The sequence below is a fragment of the Lipotes vexillifer genome, unplaced genomic scaffold, assembly GCF_000442215.2.
Source record: "Lipotes vexillifer unplaced genomic scaffold, Lipotes_vexillifer_v1.1 scaffold916, whole genome shotgun sequence".
Taxonomy (NCBI): Eukaryota; Metazoa; Chordata; class Mammalia; order Artiodactyla; family Lipotidae; genus Lipotes; species Lipotes vexillifer.
Window position 1 is genome coordinate 4642143 of NW_006798383.1, and position 17348 is coordinate 4659490.

Consider the following 17348-nt stretch of genomic DNA (forward strand, 5'->3'; position numbering starts at 1 on the left):
GAAAAAAAAAAAAAAAAAAAAAAAAAAGAAAAAGAAAAAAAAAATTAGAGAGAGTAGAAATGGAATGGAAAACAGGAAGTCAATGCAGAAAATCAATGAAACCAAAAGCTGGTTCTTTGAAAAGGTCAATCAAATCGATAAGTCTCTAGTTGGGCTAACTAAGAAAAAAAGAGAGAGGGCACAAATTACTAATATTAGAAATGAAAGAGGGAATATCACTACAGATCCCACGGACATTAAAGGGAAAACAAAGCAATGAACAATCTATGCCCCCAAATTTGATAACTTACATAAAATGGACCAATTCCAAGATAGGCACAATTTGCCAAAACTCACACCAGAAGAAATAGACAATCTGAATAGCTGTATATCTATTAAAGAATTTGAACCAATAATTAATAACCTTCCAAAATAGAAGCACTGGGCTCAGGTGGGTTCGCTAGTGAATTCCACTAAGGAAGGAATTATACCAATTCTCTACAGTCTGTGTCAGAGGAGAAGCAGAGGTAATACTTCCCAACCCATTCTGTGAGGCAGGCATTACCCTAATACCAAAACTAGACAAAGACATTACAAGAAAAGAAAACTACAGACCGTTATTTCTCATGAACATGGATGCAAATATCTTCAACAAAATATTAGCCAATAGACTCCAACAATGTATAAGAAGAATTATACATTGTGACCGAGTGGATTTATCCCAGGTATGCAAGGCTGGTTCAACATTCAAAAATCAATTAATGCAATCCATCATATCAAAAGACTAAAAAAGATCACATGATTATATCAATAGATGCAGAAAAAGCATTTGGCAAAATACAATATCTATGTCTGATAAAAATTCTCAGTAAACTAGGAATAGAGGGGAACTTTCCTAACTCGATAAAGATTACCTAGAAGGAATCTACAGTTAACATCATACTTAATGGTGAGAAACTTGAAGTGTTCCCACTAACATCAGGGGCAAGGCAAAGAATGTCCCTCCTCAACACTCCTTTTCAACATCATACGGGAAATACTAGCTAATATAGTAAGCTGAGAAAAGGAAATGAAAGTTATACAGATTGGGAAGGAAGAAATAAAACTGTCTTTGCAGATGACATGATTGTCTATGTAGAAAATCTGACCAAAACCTCCTGAAACTAACAAGTGATTATAGCAAGATCGCAGGACATCAAGTTAACATACAAAAGTCAATTGATTTCCTATATGCCACATTGAACAATTGGAACTTGAAATTAAAAGCACGATGTCACTTACATTAGCACCCTGAAAAATGAAATCTTTAGGCATAAATCTAATAAAATATGTACACGATTTATATGAGGAAAACTCTGATGAGCAAAATCAAAGAAATGGAGAATTATTTCACGTTCATGGATAGGAAGAGTCAATGTTGTCAAGATGCCAGTTCTCCCCGACTTGATCTATAAATTCAATGCAATACCAGTCAAAATCCCAGCAAGTTGTTTTGTGGATATTGACAAACTGATTTAAAGTTTATATGGAGAGGCAACGCAATATTGAAGAAGAACAAAGTTGGAGAACTGACACTACCTGACTTCAACACTTACTATAATGCTACAAGAATCAAGGCAGTGTGGTATTGGTGAGAGAATAGACAAATAGATGAGTAGAACAGAATGAAGACCCCAGAAATGGACTCACATATAGTCAATTGATCTTTGACAAAGGAGTAAAGGCAATACAGTGGAGTAAAGATAGTTTTTCAACGAATGGTGTTGAACAACTGGACTCCTATGGGCAAAAAAATGAATCTGATGCTTACCTTTCAGAAAAATTAACTCAAAATGGATTACAGACCTAAATGTAAAATGCAAAACTATAAACTCCTAGAAGATAAAATAGGAGAAAACTTAGATGACCTTGAGCATGCCTTCTTAGATACAACACCAAGGGCATGATCCATGAAGGAAATAATGGACAAGCTAAACTTCATTAAAATTAAAAGCTTGTGCTCTGTGACAGACAACGTCAAGAGAATGAGAATACAAGCCACAGACTGGGAAAAAATATTTGCAAAAGACACACCTGACCAAGGGCCTGTATCTAAAATATGCAAAGAACTCTTAAAACTCAACAATAAGAAAATAAACAGACTGATTTCAAAATGATCCAAAGACCTGGACACCTCACCAAAGAAGATATACAGATGGCAAATAAACATATGAAAATATGTCGCACATTATATGTCATCAGAGAAATACAAAATAAAACAACAAAGAGGGGCTTACCTGGTGGCGCAGTGGTTGAGAGTCTGCCTGCCGATGCAGGGGACACAGGTTCGAGCCCTGGTCTGGGAGGATCCCACGTGCCGCGGAGCAACTGGGCCCATGAGCCACAATTACGGAGCCTGCACGTCTGGAGCCTGTGCTCCGCAACAAGAGAGGCCGCGATGGTGAGGGGCCCGCGCACCGCGATGAAGAGTGGCCCCCGCTTGCCACAGCTAGAGGAGGCCCTCGCACAGAAACAAACACACAACACAGCCATAAATAAATAAATTAATTAATTAATTAATTAATTGAAAACAACAACAACAACAAAGAAATACCACTGCATACCTATTAGCATGGCCCAAACCCACACTGACAATACCAAATGCTGGCAAGGATGTAGAGCAAAAGGAATTCTCACTCATTGACGTGGGAATGCAAAATGGTATAGCAACTCTGGATGACAATTTGACAGTTTCTTATAAAAAACTAAACACACTCTTAGCATATTATCTAGCAATTGTTCTCTCTGACGTTTACCCAAAGGAGTTGAAAACTTATGTCCACACAGAATTCCACACATGGATGTTTATAGCAGCTTTATTCGTAATTGCCAAAACTTAGAAGCAACCAAGATGACCTTCAGTAGGTAAATGGATAAATAAACTGTGGTGCCTCCAGAAATGAGCTATCACGCCATGAAAGGACATGGACGAAACTTGAATGCATATCACTGTGTGAGAGACGCCAGTCTGAAAAGGCTACAGACTGTGTGATTCCAAGTGTATGACATTCTGGAAAAGGCAAAACAGTGGAGACTGTAAAAAGATCAGTGGCTGCCAGGAGGGATGGGGGGTGATGCTTAGGTGGAGCACAGAGAAGTTTTAAGGCAGTGAAAATACCCTGTATGATATCATAATGCTGGGGACTTGTCATCATACATTTGTCCAAACCCATAGAATGAACCATAGTGTAAACTATAGACTTTGGGTGATTATGATGTGTCAATATAGGTTCATCCTTTGTAACAAATGTACCTCTCTAGTGGGAGATGTTGATAATGGGAGGGACTATGCATGTGTGGATTCAGAGGGTACATGGGGAATCTCTGTACCTTCTCCTCAATTTTGCTGAAAAACTTAAACTGCTCTAAAAAAATTAATGTTTTAATACAAGAAATATTAGTGACACCATCATTGACTAATTCTTAAGAATCTCAGGGATGAGGCTTGGGAAATTAGTTCCTTTTTTAAAAAAATGCTCTTTGAGTGATTTTAAAATACAGTCAGGGATGAGAACCACACTGGTCTTAAAAAATAATCCTGAATTTGCTCTAATTTTCCTTGATTATATTGATTTCCTTGTGTAAATCAATGAACTTCCAGGGGTCTGAGATTTTCCTAAACCTTGAGGTATTGTAAGAAGCCTACCTAAATAGGGATTTACAGGTTGGTACCTTCTAATTGGTTTGTCTTACTGGTCAGAAATATGTTGGGGTTTCTAATTTCTGAGTGAGATGAGTGGTAGGAAGAGCCCTCACCATGGGCCAGTCTCGTGCTGAGTATCCAATGTCTGTGACCTCAGTTAATTATCACAATAACCCTTTGAAGTGGGTCCTATTGTGCAGATGGAAATTAGTGATAGACAGGAAAACAAGTGGTTAAGTGTGTCTTGTGACATTGGCAGAAGCATCCTAGGAGAGGTCTAGCTGGGGGCCAGCCTCCTGTGGTTCAGACAGAGCCTGGAGGGTGGCGAGGGCATCCAGTGGGTGTTTGCTCAGCCCTCCAGATTCCCATCCAGATTCCCATCCAGATTCCCATCCAGGTGTGAGGGGAGCACAATCGGCTAATTAAGCTGAAAGCAGCGTTAAGGAGCCCAGGGAGGAAATCAAGACATCTGTTCCCCTCAGCTCATCAACTGGCTCCTTTGTGTTGCTCCTTTGTAAGAATGGGTCCCCCTCCTCTCAGCTGAAGGCCAGCATGGAGGGCAGGGTGAGGGCAGTTAGCGGGAGCTGCGATGAGCACCTCTCTTTCTCTTCCCTTCCCTCTGTGCTCTCCAGGGCTGAACCTTTTACTTAATATCCACCTCTGGTGGAGCCAGTCCCATTTCTGTCTGGGGACAGCGTGCAGATCCCCAATCCCCGCCCTTTCTACTTCACTTATTTGTTTAGTTTTATCCTGTTCTACTGCTCCATCCAAGCGGGGGTGGGGAATAAAGGCTACGATCTGGTCACCGAGGGTGATAAACGAAATGCTGATGAAACCCCTGCATTTGGCCTCATGTGCTTGGGGAACTCAGGTGCAAGGCACCATTCAGCTCTTCTCAGGGACAACAGGTACAAAAGCCAAAGGAAGTTCAAAATCATTGGTTTCTTCGGTTTGTAGTGAAGTCAGAGATTGGACGCACAGAGTCCCTAACATTCAGTGTGTTCTCAGCCCCCTTCTGTCACCCGGCTGGGGACCGAGAGAGGAGGCCAGGGGAAAGGTAACTGACATTCACATATTGAACATTTAGCAAAAGCCATTCAGTGAACCATCAGTTCTACATCTTCTTATTTGTATTATTGTTGTTAATAAAAGCTAATATTTCCAGAGTGCTTATATATTCCAGGCACTATTCTAAGTACCTTTTAATTCTCACCTATTTAAAAAAATTGATGTATAGTTGATGTATAGTATTATATGTTACAGGTGTACAATATAGTGATTCGCAATTTTAAAGGTTATACTCCACTTATAGTTATTATAAAATATTGGCTATATTCCCTGTGCTGTACAATATATCCTTGTAGCGTAGTTTACTCACCCAAGAGTCTGAATTTGCATCAGTTCTCTTACTCCAAACGACGTTTGACTCTTCTGTTCCCGGTTGTGTTCCCAGGGCCCAGAGCAGTCGCCTGGCATGATAACTGCCTGTTGGATGGGTGAATTCCACAGCCCCTTACTTTCTACTCCTCATCTTGACTACAGCCCTCAGAGCTGTCAGAGCAGGAAGGCACCGTCTATCACCCAGGCCTGCCCCAACAGCCCTGTGAGACTCTCCCTACGGGCAGTTTCCAGACCTGACTTTCACTGCCTGCAGTATATCTTTCAATTTGGAAGATATGCAAGGAAATAAGTGAAATAAAGGTATGCCAATGAAATAAAAGCTCACCCAAGCTTTATGAATTTTAATCTTCAGAAATACTCGGAAACCACTATAATTTAATGTTTCCACCAAGGTCCAGAAAGTGTGCAAATATATCTATTAAGACTAAATCAGGGCTTCCCTGGTGACGCAGTGGTTGAGAGTCCAGCTGCCGATGCAGGGGACGCTGGTTCGTGCCCCAGCCCGGGAAGATCCCACGTGCCGCGGAGCGGCTGGGCCCGTGAGCCATGGCCGCTGAGCCTGCGCGTCCGGAGCCTGTGCTCCGCAACGGGAGAGGCCACAACAGTGAGAGGCCCGCGTACCGCAAAAATAAAACCAAAAAAACCCCAAAAAACAAAAAACTAGATCAGTTTTTCACAACCGGTAGGCTTCAGTGATGTCCTGAGTCACTGACACATCAAAAGAAAGCTATATTAAAAGAGATGAAAAAGAAACATTTTATTCTTTGTATAACTCAGTGTACATCACACCTGATCACTAGGGGAAGGGACAGTTTTTGTTTGTTTCAGGGTTTCTTTATGCTCTGTTGGTGGCTGTTTAGATGATGGTATATTGTGCACATCCTGCAAAGCCCTGTGACGTTTGGCATCAGCTGCCTGTCACCACCACCCACTCCTCTTCCAAAGCCAAGGGTGTCTGGGGAGGCAAGAGCACAGTCCCTGGTGCTTGGTAAGGCCTCAGAAACTCTCTCTGGAATTCAGGTTGAAGAGGTCAGCAGGTAAAGGGCTCTTTGGAGAGCACCCATGTGCCCTTCTCCTGCCCCTGGACCTGCTGCCCTTTGCTTTTACGTGAGGCCAGCCTCCCCTCTCCGCCCGCACTCTCCCCGCCCCCCCCCACCCACCCCGCTCCGGAGCCTAGCACTTGCTGCTTATTGAGTCTGTCAGCATTTCCCCCATGGAGCTCAGACTGACTAATTAGCCTTCGCAGCCTGATTGCTGAAGCCACAGGGCACAACCAGGCCAGCATTTTTTCACATGGCATCTGCTGAGGAAAAGCAAGGCCAAGCCCTTAACCCAATCTTGTCAGCTCTGCATGTACAGGCGCGTCTATGTTGTATGGGCGCCTGTGGACGTGTGTGTGGGTGAATGTGGGTACATACTCCCATTGGCTTGAGGGATATGGGGTGTGAGTTCTTCTCGTGGAGCCAGTAGATACTTCCCTGGATGGTCAGGGCTGGTTGGAACCCTTGGAAAAACTTAAGCCGACAATTCTCATCAATATGGAGGATAATTTAGGGTGAAGGTGGCATGGGGTAACTGAAACTATTGCCATCATTTTGATGCAAATTTTTATTAAAAATTTTTTTTGCCATCTAACTTGGGCTTTTGGTTTGAAAGAAATCATGGTCAGTCAAAAAAAAAGTCATGATGGACGTCAGATGGTTCGTTCTCTCTCTCACGTGCATTTAATATACGTTTCCTCAGGCCATTGCAGCATGAGGTTTAAGGTGGGTCATGTCATCAGTAATCTCCTATCTTTCCTAGCTCGCACCCCCTCCTGCTAATGCAGGACCCTGATCCTTGCCAAAAGCCCCCCAGGGGTTCCTGGTATGCGCTGGGGTGTCCCCTGAGAGCTCACAAGCGAGCTTGGTCAGCTGCTGCAGGTTTCTGCTGGGTGCTGCTGCCCCTGGGCCAACCGTGTGTGCGTCTCTGCTGGACGTTGCCGTGTCCACAGGGCACTGCCCCTGCTTGCCACCTCTACCCCATCTCCCATGGGACACCACAGTCTCCCTGCATGAACACATGCCCTCCCACTGAGGCATGACTAATGCCCTGGGGAACTTTGGAAGTGCTCATGCATGGCGGTCTGGGGTACAGTCAGAGGGAATTGCTGTCTCCTCTCTGTGCACTCCAAAAGCCATCCTGTCGGCAGCTGCTGCCTTGAAGAGTAGTCCGGCATCAGGCTTTTCAATGTTTATTTAAGGTCCTCTCTCCCCAGGGGATCGGGATAGTGTGAGGTTAGAATCTGGGCAATGGGTTCAAACTGACTGGAATTTAAAACCTAACTCTCCCGTTCAGTAGCCGTCTATGCTAGAGAAAGTTCTTTCCTTCTTTGAGCTTCAACACCTTCCTGTGTGAAACAGTAGTAAAACAGTCCCTGACTCAGGATTGTTTAAAGGCTAAATGAGCTAATGCATGCAAAACTCCGTGTACGCATTAATGCTCTGTAATGTTGGCCGATATAAATTAGCTAATAGGCCCAAATGATACAGCATAAGGGCCAGGCAAGAACAGGGCCAAGTGATAGATCCTATATTATCAGCAGAATTAGGCCTCATCTCTCACCTTGAGGACTTGATATTGGGTCATTTTTCCTTATACCCTCTTCCCTTAGGAAGTTCGCTGCCAGGAGGCTTTTTCTCAGTCTTTATAATGTGACCTCCTAAACTGAATCACCAATTCTTCAAACATTCCAGAATACGTCGAGTCCCAGTGTCGATACAGCCTAGCTTCAAGATGGGACCATGCTCTCTCCTGCTTCCCGTTCATCTGATTGTATCTGTTTGTCTGTCTATCTACGCACCTAAGCAAATACGTATTTATAAGCTATTTGTTGTATATATATGTATGTAGAGCTGTTTGGTATATATATACATATATATACACACATTTGTGTGTGTATTCTAACACACATGTACACACGTACATACGCACACACATATAATTGCAGCTACTGAGTGCTTTGACTTTGTAGCTTAAAAATCTCCCCTGTGAGCAGTTATGCAGTACACTCTATGAGAAGATGTTGATGAAGGACTTGGTTCCCCAGGCTCAAGAAGATTTATCTGAATGGGGCATCAGGGAACTTGGAAGATCTAGTCTGAGAACAAATGCATAATCTAGCATATCATGGAAGAGGGAGGTTTTCCAGAACAATCTGTGAGAGGCATTGTAAATGCACTGATGTTCCCCGCAAGCAGGAGTCTCCAGCAGACCCAGTTTGGTTCCAACTTTCCTGTCAATGAGCACGTTTTCATTCCCTTGCATTCCCCAGTTCCTCTGCCACATGATGGAACTTTCTACCGTTTAAATGACCTGTGATGCTATTAAAGGAATTAACTGGCTCAGGTTAATAGTGAACCCAGACAGCATAGGACTTTGGTTTTGGGTGTGGGATTTGGGTATCTCCTGGGATTACTGATGTTTTGAAGTCTTCAGCAGACTAGGGTATATGATGTAAACATGCCCTAGGATCTATCTCCTCCTACATCTTTTTCTCAATCCTTGCCTGAAATTCAGGTGCCGTCCTACTTGCAGAGGCTGACGGTTCTGACTGAGGTCTGGTCTGAGTCGAGAATGGTCCAGAGAAGTGATTGTGTCTTCTAAAACATGTTTCCATCCTTTTCTCCACCCCAGATTGACGCTGCATGGCTGCTTGACACTCTCCCATTCGCATTCTAGATGAGACAGGCCAGGGTATGTGCAATTCCTCTGGTACTACATGCACTTCTACTCCTTCTCTCCTCCCCAAGGAAGCATATGCGTAGGTGTTCTGAAGGATTCTTGAGAAAATTCTACAAAGGATTTCAAATCCCTGGCAATGGTCATGTGATAGATTTTTCTTTTCTAAAGGGTACTAATAAAGGATTCTAATTATGACCATTGTTCTTAATCAAGGTAGCCCGAGGCCACTGCATCCTAGAAGTTATGTGCCTAAATGCTTTGAAGGAGAAGGGAAAACTTCTGCACATCTTTGCTTAGGCAAAATTTTACATATACACACACGGGCGTGTGCACACATACACACACGTCTTCTAATAGATAAAGAAAAAGTAGTCCCTTTGTATTTTTAAAACAAAGCAGAATGCTGTAATACAATTTCACCATGGGGTTTGCTCTCCTTTAGGGGCCCATAATCTTTTTTTTTTTTTTTTTTTTAAATAGATTTTATTTATTTATTTATTTTTGGCTGCATTAGGTCTTCGTTGCTGTGCGCGGGCTTTCTCCAGTTGCGGTGAGCGGGGCTACTCTTCGTATCGGTGCACAGGCTTCTCAGTGCGGTGGCTTCTCTTGTTGCGGAGCACAGGCTCTAGGCGCGCGGGCTTCGGCAGTTGTGGCTCGTGGGCTCTAGAGCGCACGCTCAGTAGTTGTGGTGCACGGGCTTAGTTGCTCCGTGGCATGTGGGATCTTCCCAGACCAGAGCTCGAACCCATGTCCCTTGCACTGGCGGGCAGATGCCCAAACACTACGCCACCAGGGAAGCCCTAGGGGCTCATAATCTTTTCTTGGGATCCCCAGATTGAATGTCTACAGGAGTCGGGCAGAGGACTATGGTAAGATATTAGGGAATGGTACACATTCCACATCTAAAGGCAGTCAAAGTCAAAACTTAAAATACTGCTGGCCAGGCGTGGATGGGTTCTTCTGAGCAGGAACCCACCAGGCTCTTGGAACCCCACCTTGCCCTACTGCCGGGCATCTTGGCCTCTCCTGCCCCTGACCTCTCCTTCCTCTGCCCCCCCGACCCCATGCTGGGTGTCTGCAGTGTTCTGGTTCTTTCACCACATTATCTTGTACAGTTAGTTTGTTCAATTTGACTTTGAGCTCTTCACATGCTGGGGCAGGCAGATGTGAACTTAAATTTGAACTCCACCAATCCCTGGCTATATGGCCTGGCTGTTAAAACTTTCCTGGTGTGTAAAACTGGAATCATGATATCTCGTTCATGAGTTGTTTAAGGACACAATAATATATGGCATTTAGCACAGTGCATATTCCATGGGTTTAATAAATGCTAGTTATTATTGTTGTTATTGATATTTACCATTCATTCCTTCATCAGACATTGTCCTCTGTGTCTGTGCATCCCTGTTCACTGACCCACAGTCGGAGCACAGCATGTGTTAGCTGAATGAATCAAGTCGAAGGGAACAAATTCCTCCTGAGGTCATGGGATACGGCATGAGTCAGCGCTCATCTACTTGGGTCAAAAGCAGGATCTAGGCTTGGAGTATCCTAGTGGGAGCTGGGATTTGGGGAGCAGGCATCAGGCAGGGGACTGCCTAGCTGGGGACTGGGCCCATCTGTGTCCTTGGCTTCCTTCTGAGTCCCGCCTTGACTACTCTCCAGATCGCATAGGACCCCTCACATCCATGCATGGTCAGGGTCACCTCTGCACACCTCTGTGCCTGCAGGGTGGACTGTCACGTAACCCTGAGCCTAAGTATTGGAAGACAGAGGCCATGGCCCTTTAAATGCCCTGAGCATTTCAATCTCTTGTCTATTCTCATGGAGACCCTGGGTGGATGCATGGGGCCGGCCAGCTCTTGGGTCCTTTGTCATGCCTCTCAAATGCCTGCAGTGACCCCCAGAACCTGCTCAAGCGGCAGTGCCCACCTCTTTCAGAGCAGCCTTCTATTGGCAGCCAGTACCTCTACCTTCAGCCCTCCCTTTTCTTTCTTTCTCTGCTAATGATTTTTGTAGTTAATGAGATTTTCCGCCCTGTTCTCTAATTACATGACTCAGGGGTCAATTTAGTAACCATCCAGCTCTCTGCTTATACACCACTGGGCTCCTCAGCTCTTCCTCCCAAAGTTCTTTCATGACCCTTTTATTTTTCACTGCTGCAGCAAACGAAGTATGTCTTGGAGAAGATGGTTATTTTCCTAATAAGGGTCTCAGTACTTGAAGAGACACTGCTGTCGAATGTGAATAATTAACAAAGACATCGTTGGGATCCTTGGCCTTAAGACCAAGTGTTTGACAGCGCAGTTAATGCTCATCTGAAGTTGTCTAATATTCTGTGGGATTTTCTCACTGTTAAAATGGAAACTAATAGTAACACTGTTAAAATGGAAACTGCAAGGGATAGCCCCTTCTTGTCAGTCACATTGATCACCGAACTCTGCATCTCAATCCATTTATTAAGTCCTTCTTGAACATTTGTTGAACTCAGTATTGTGCTGTTTGCTCTAGGGAAGTGGCTAGGGGAGCTTTAAAAGAATAGATACTCGCTCCATCCCAGGATCTCTGGGCATGTAAAGCTATGTAACAGACTCCAATATGCAGCCAGGGTTGAGAACCATGGCTTTGGGGGAAAGGGAGGAGACTGTGTTCCTCGCCTTCTGGAAGTGCAGTAGTGTTCAGAGAGTTTCTGTTGTGTGCTACACAATGCTGGGCACTCTTGCAGCCGTTCTCTCACCTTCTTAGTTCTCTACCTGGACTGAGTATCTTAAATTCTAAGCACAGATGCAGATTCTGAGGCTCAGAATCAAAGTTAGACAGCCAGGGACTGGCAGGACTAGCTTCAAACCTAAATCTCTCTGGCTACAAAACCCACACCTTTTGCATCCTGTCAAGCCATTTATGCCAGGACAAGACACAGGGCCATGTATAATTAAATGCCACATCCTTTTTTTTTAATTTTTAAATTTATTTATTTTTGGCTGTGTTGGGTCTTCGTTGCTGCACGCAGGCCCTCTCTAGTTGCAGCGAGCCGGGGCTACTCTTCATTGTGGTGTGCGTGCTTCTCATTGCTGTGGCTTCTCTTGTTGCGGAGCATGGGCTCTAGGTGCGTGGGCTTCAGTAGTTGTGGCACGTGAGCTCAGTAGTTGTGGCTTGCGGGCTCTAGAGCACAGGCTCAGTAGTTGTGGCACACAGGCTTAGTTGCTCCGCGACATGTGGGATCTTCCCGTATGAGGGATTGAACCTGTGTCCCCGGCACTGGCAGGCGGATTCTTAACCATTGCGCCACCAGGGAAGTCCCAAATGCCACGTCCTTGATTCGGGTTCAGCATTCATTTAGAAGAGAGAGGGGGAGATGAGTAGGGTTTGGAGAATTTAGCCACGATTTTGCTGAGGAGGTGAGTTTAAAATGGGACTTGACAGATCCCTGTGAGGATCTTAGAAAGCATAAGCCGATAATGCTTCTTTCGTTCCTGGGCAAAATGAGAGCAATTTCCCAGGTTTAACTTATATTTTCATTACAAACAGGTGCGTGTTGGGGGGAGGATGGTGGATGGAGTAGACAACTTACTACCCATTCTGGGCCTCCTGGAATTTTGTGATCCTCTAGGGGTCATCTGCATCCTCAGCTTTGTAGGTTTAGAACTTCACCTTTATGTATTGGCCAAGCATTGAGGTTTGGGGAAATGGATTTGCTGTGGCCAAACAGGACTCTGTTCCCAGGGGACCGAGACCTGTAGTGGAGTGCTGATGTGGAACTTTACAGCAAAAGGCCTCTCCAGCCTCATGCACCTGCAGGGGACATTGCCTTCTGGGGTGAGTGGGGAGCAGTGCTTGAGAAAGCCCCAATCGTAGATCAGAATATTGCCCTGGGACCCCAGAAGAGGAGCAAAGGGGCTTGGATATTCACCAGGAATATTGCCTCCTGTTTATCCTGAAGATACTTTTGCTGCATTCAGAAGTGTCTGTTATTAAAATAAGACCAGCCATTCACCTGGGCAGGGATACCTCAAAACATGATATCTTTTGTCTTTCTGCTCTCCATCCAATACATTATGACAACTTTGTCAAGGTAACTTGTAATTAAACTTGTCTCATTGATTTTTTAAAATCTGCTTAATAGATTTTTTTTTTAATTGTGGTACAATATACGGAACACAAAACTTACCATTTTAACCATGTTTAAGTGTACAGTTCCCTGGCTTTAAATACATTCACGTTGCTTGGCAACCATTGCCATCATCCATCTCCAGAACTTTTTCATCTTCCCCAACTGAAACTCTGTCCCCATGAAATGCTAACTGCTGGCCTCCCCCTTCCCCCGCCTCTTGCATTTTTGATGGAACTTGAGACACCCTAGGAAATATCTCAAGTGTATATAAATCTGACCTGCGATCGTGTTTTAGTAGAGTCCTAGATCTCCCCTTCACAGATTCTGATTCTGCAGGTCTGGAGTGAGGTCTGGGGGCCTGAGTTTCTGTGATTCTGATGCAGGAGGCCTATGGATCTTAGAGTCTGGGAGGATGTTCTCTCAATCCTGGGCCATCCACCAACACTCCCCCAGCCCTAAGAGTCCACCTCCACCTAACACTCCTCCTTGACTGATGAGTAATGGAGTGATGCTTCCTGGGCAAAGAATCCAGATTTTTCCTCGAGAAAAATCTGAGCTCCTTGAGTCTATGCGTGTGGATACAGATGTTCATATTTATATACCTACTCTGTTCAGTCAGTTGTTCTCAGAGTGGGGTCCCTGGGCCAGCAGCATGAGTATCACCTGGGAAACTGCTACAAGTGCAAGTTCTTGGGTCTCATGCCTGACCTACTGAAACTCTGGGATGAGACCCAGAAATCTGTGTTTGAACGAGTCCTCCAAATGGTTCTGATGCACAGGAATGGGTGAGAACTGCTGCTTTAAATGCATTGTCTAATTTAACCCTCACAAGAGCGCAGAGAGAACCTCCATCAAAGAGAAGTCAAGGAAACTTAGCAAGGGTTAAAGATAAGGGGATTGACTAGGTCCCCTCAAAAATCCCGATGCCAACTGACATGGGGGCTCTGGGGATCCTGGCAGATAGTACTCTTGTACACTTCTTTGCATTTCTAGCAACCAGCTGCTACATATAGAGAAGGGTCCCCAGGCCTTTGCAAACACAGAGAAGGACAAAAAGGGCAGAGAAGCGTGCAAGGGGGAGTAAAGGGCTTGGTGTCAGGGGGGCTGCCTGTGCAAAAAGCAGCCAGGAAGCCTCTTTGCACACAGCTTCCCTTTGTCCCATATTTAGCCTGCTTGCCCTCCCCAGAGGGGATCCATGGCTTCCTTTGGCAGCGGCAGCTGGCTGTGCTCTGCAGGAGGTGGCAGCCAAGGATCTGCTTGGGGCATCACTTGGGGCGGGCATGCTCTGTGTGCAGCGGCATGAGGGGGGCACAGAAGGCCAGCTGTTGGCTCCGGGACCCGCAAAGATTGGCGCCGGCTCCATTTGGTCTCGGCTGCTGCTTCCCGCAACCCCAGGGAACAGCCGTGCTTGCCGCTTGTATGCCAGGTGTTTAGGGCGCCTCTGAACAAGCATAAAATCCTCACCAGCTGTTTTCTTTTTCCTTTAAAGTTTGCTTTGATTAGTGTGAAGTTTGCTAATGGAAAATCAACTTGTCTTTCTGACTCTGGCTCTGTCAGAGAGGCTGCCGGGCATTGGATTATTGTCTTACATTTTCTCCTGGTCCAGCCTGGTCCATCCAGCAGATGAGCAATGGTGAACTCATCCATCAACACTAGGGGACTCCTGCTCTGTGCTGGGCAAGGCTCTAGGTGGCGGGGATACAAATATGCAGACAGACCCTGCCCTCATGGAGCTTACCTTTTAGAGGCAGACTTTCTTGTTTATTTGTGATAGATGGTATGAAGATAGTGAAACAGAGAGATTTGGTATCAGGTGTCTATTGCTGTATGATATGCCATCCTAAAACTCCACGGTTTAGAGCAAAAATTATTCAATTTGCTCACAGTTGTACCATCAGGGTTGAACTCGGCAGGGTGGTTTTTTTGCTAACCTTGCTGATGGTCCCTGTGTGACTACATTCGTCCGGCAGGTTGGCAGTGTCTGGCATCAGCCAGATCAGATCCCCTCCCTCAACCCGCGTGTGGTCTCAGGGTATCTCCCTCTGCATGTGGCTTCTCCACCTAGGCTTTTAGGAGCAGAGCTGGACTTCTTACACAAGGGCTCCAGCCTTCCACAAGCACAAAAGTGGAAGTTGCCAGGCCTTCTTAAGGCACAGCATCACCTCTGTCACATTCTTTGGCTGAAACAAGTCACAGGACCAGCTTAGATTCAAGGGAATTTGACTGTGTAAGGTACAGATAGCTGGAGGCATGATGGATTGGGGGCCACCATTTAAAGGGCTGTCCCAGAGATGCTAGACTAGACGGTGGGTGGTTAGACGGATCAGGCAGGAGTGGGGATGGCAGGTGGGCTGGCAGGGGAAGGTGTCTCTGAAGAAGTGACATTTCGGCTGAGGCCTCCCTGACTGTTCAGGTGAAGAACTGAAGGATGAGCATTCCAGTCAGGGCAGAATGACTTTCTCTACCATAAAAGTGTCCTCCTCATAAAGACGCAGGCGTAGAGAATGGACTTGAGGACATGGGGAGGGGGAAGGGTAAGCTGGGACGAAGTGAGAGAGTGACATGGACATATATACACGACCAAATGTAAAATAGATAGCTAGTGGGAAGCAGCCGCATAGCACAGGGAGATCAGCTCGTGCTTTGTGACCACCTAGAGGGATGGGGTAGGGAGAGAGGGAGGGAGATGCAAGAGGGAGGACATATGGGGATATATGTATACATATAGCTGATTCACTTTGTTATAAAGCAGAAACTAACACACCACTGTAAAGCAATTATACTCCAATAAAGATGTTAAAAAAAATAAAAGAAACACAGGGATGAAATTCATCGATCCATCCAAAAAAAAAAAGTGCCCACCTCACCTTCTGCTTCCCTGGCTGGAGCTAGATGAAGATCCCCTTTTTGACAGAGGTGGGAGAAACAGAAGGAAGAAACTGGAGGGAGGAAAACGAGGTGCCTCTGGGTCATAGAGCCAGTCATTAATCAGCGGGGAGGGATCAGGAGAACAGAATCGAAGGAACAGCCTGGGGACACCTTCCCAGCCTGCGTCTTAGGCGCCTCTCCAACAGACGCTGAGCCACTGGCCCTCTGCCGGGAATGAATGGAATATGGGGTTTCAGCTCTGAAGTTCTTTGTGTCCTCTTGGTGGCACCAGTGTTGTGGCAGCAGCTGTTGGTTTGCTTCTTGGGAGGGGACACCTATGTAAAAGTTTTGGGAATTGTTTTCAAATGTCAAGTGTCTGAAAACAGCCCTTTGGAGTTTTTGTTTCCTTTCCTTTTTTTTTTTTTAAATAAATTTATGTATTTATTTATGGCGGCGTTGGGTCTTCGTTGCAGTGCGTGGGCTTCTCCTTGCGGTGGCTTCTCTTGTTGCGGAGTACAGGCTCTAGGCACACGGGCTTCAGTAGTTGTGGCAGGCGGGCTCAGTAGTTGTGGCTTGTGGGCTCTAGAGCGCAGGCTCAGTAGTTGTGGTGCACGGGCTTAGGTGCTCCGCGGCACGTGGGATCTTCCCAGACCAGGGATCGAATCCATGTCCCCTTCATTGGCAGGCGGATTCTTAACCACTGCGCCACTAGGGAACTCCTGCTTCCCTTTCATAATAGTACAGATAGAATCAAGAAGGATTAAACCAGTTCTTTCTCAGAATGTGGTCTATAGAGCAACTGCCCCAGAATCCCTGGTGAGCTTGTTAAAATGCAGATTCTCCGTGCCAGTTTCAGATGGATTGAACGGAATCTGTGGGAGATGGACCCCAGGACTGCACATTTTATAAATACTCCCCAGTGATTCATGTGTTCATAAAAGCACAAGAGGCACTGCCTTCAACCTTCTGTGACTGCAGATGGAGTCTCAAGTGAATTGCTTGGAACTGAAGTATAGAACCATTCTTTGAGGTCCAGCTCAAATGTTACCTCTTCCAAGGAGCCTTCCCGGTTTCCTTGAGGTGAACCTGCTCACATGTTTACTCGGTTGCTTAGTGTACGTCTTTAGGGTGGTCTGATGACCCATCCTTTACCCTTGGCAAACTGAGAGCTCCTGGTGGTGGGGACAAGTTTTATTTGGGTTCCTGTCCCTAGTGCTTGGCACAGTGCCTGGCACAGAGGAGGCAGAGTGAATGCTTGTGGTGAATGAATAAATGAAGGAAGGAATTCTAAAGAACACCTTGTACAACCCAATCCTTTTACAAATGAAGACTTGAGTGCCTAAGAGGCAAGGTGACTAACTCAAGGGCTCAAGGCTCTAGCTTGGACTGGTACCCAGGCTTCTGGACTCCTGGTCCAGTGCTCTTTTCTCTCACCCAGGCTGACTTCTTCCTTCAGGTGACACACATTTCAGCTTCATTTAGAAATTAAATCTTGACCATTTTCCATCCAAAACAGATCCTCCTTTGCTATCCCCATTCAGGCCGAGCTGGGCACAGAGGCAGGACTTTTGCTGGAACCGCTCA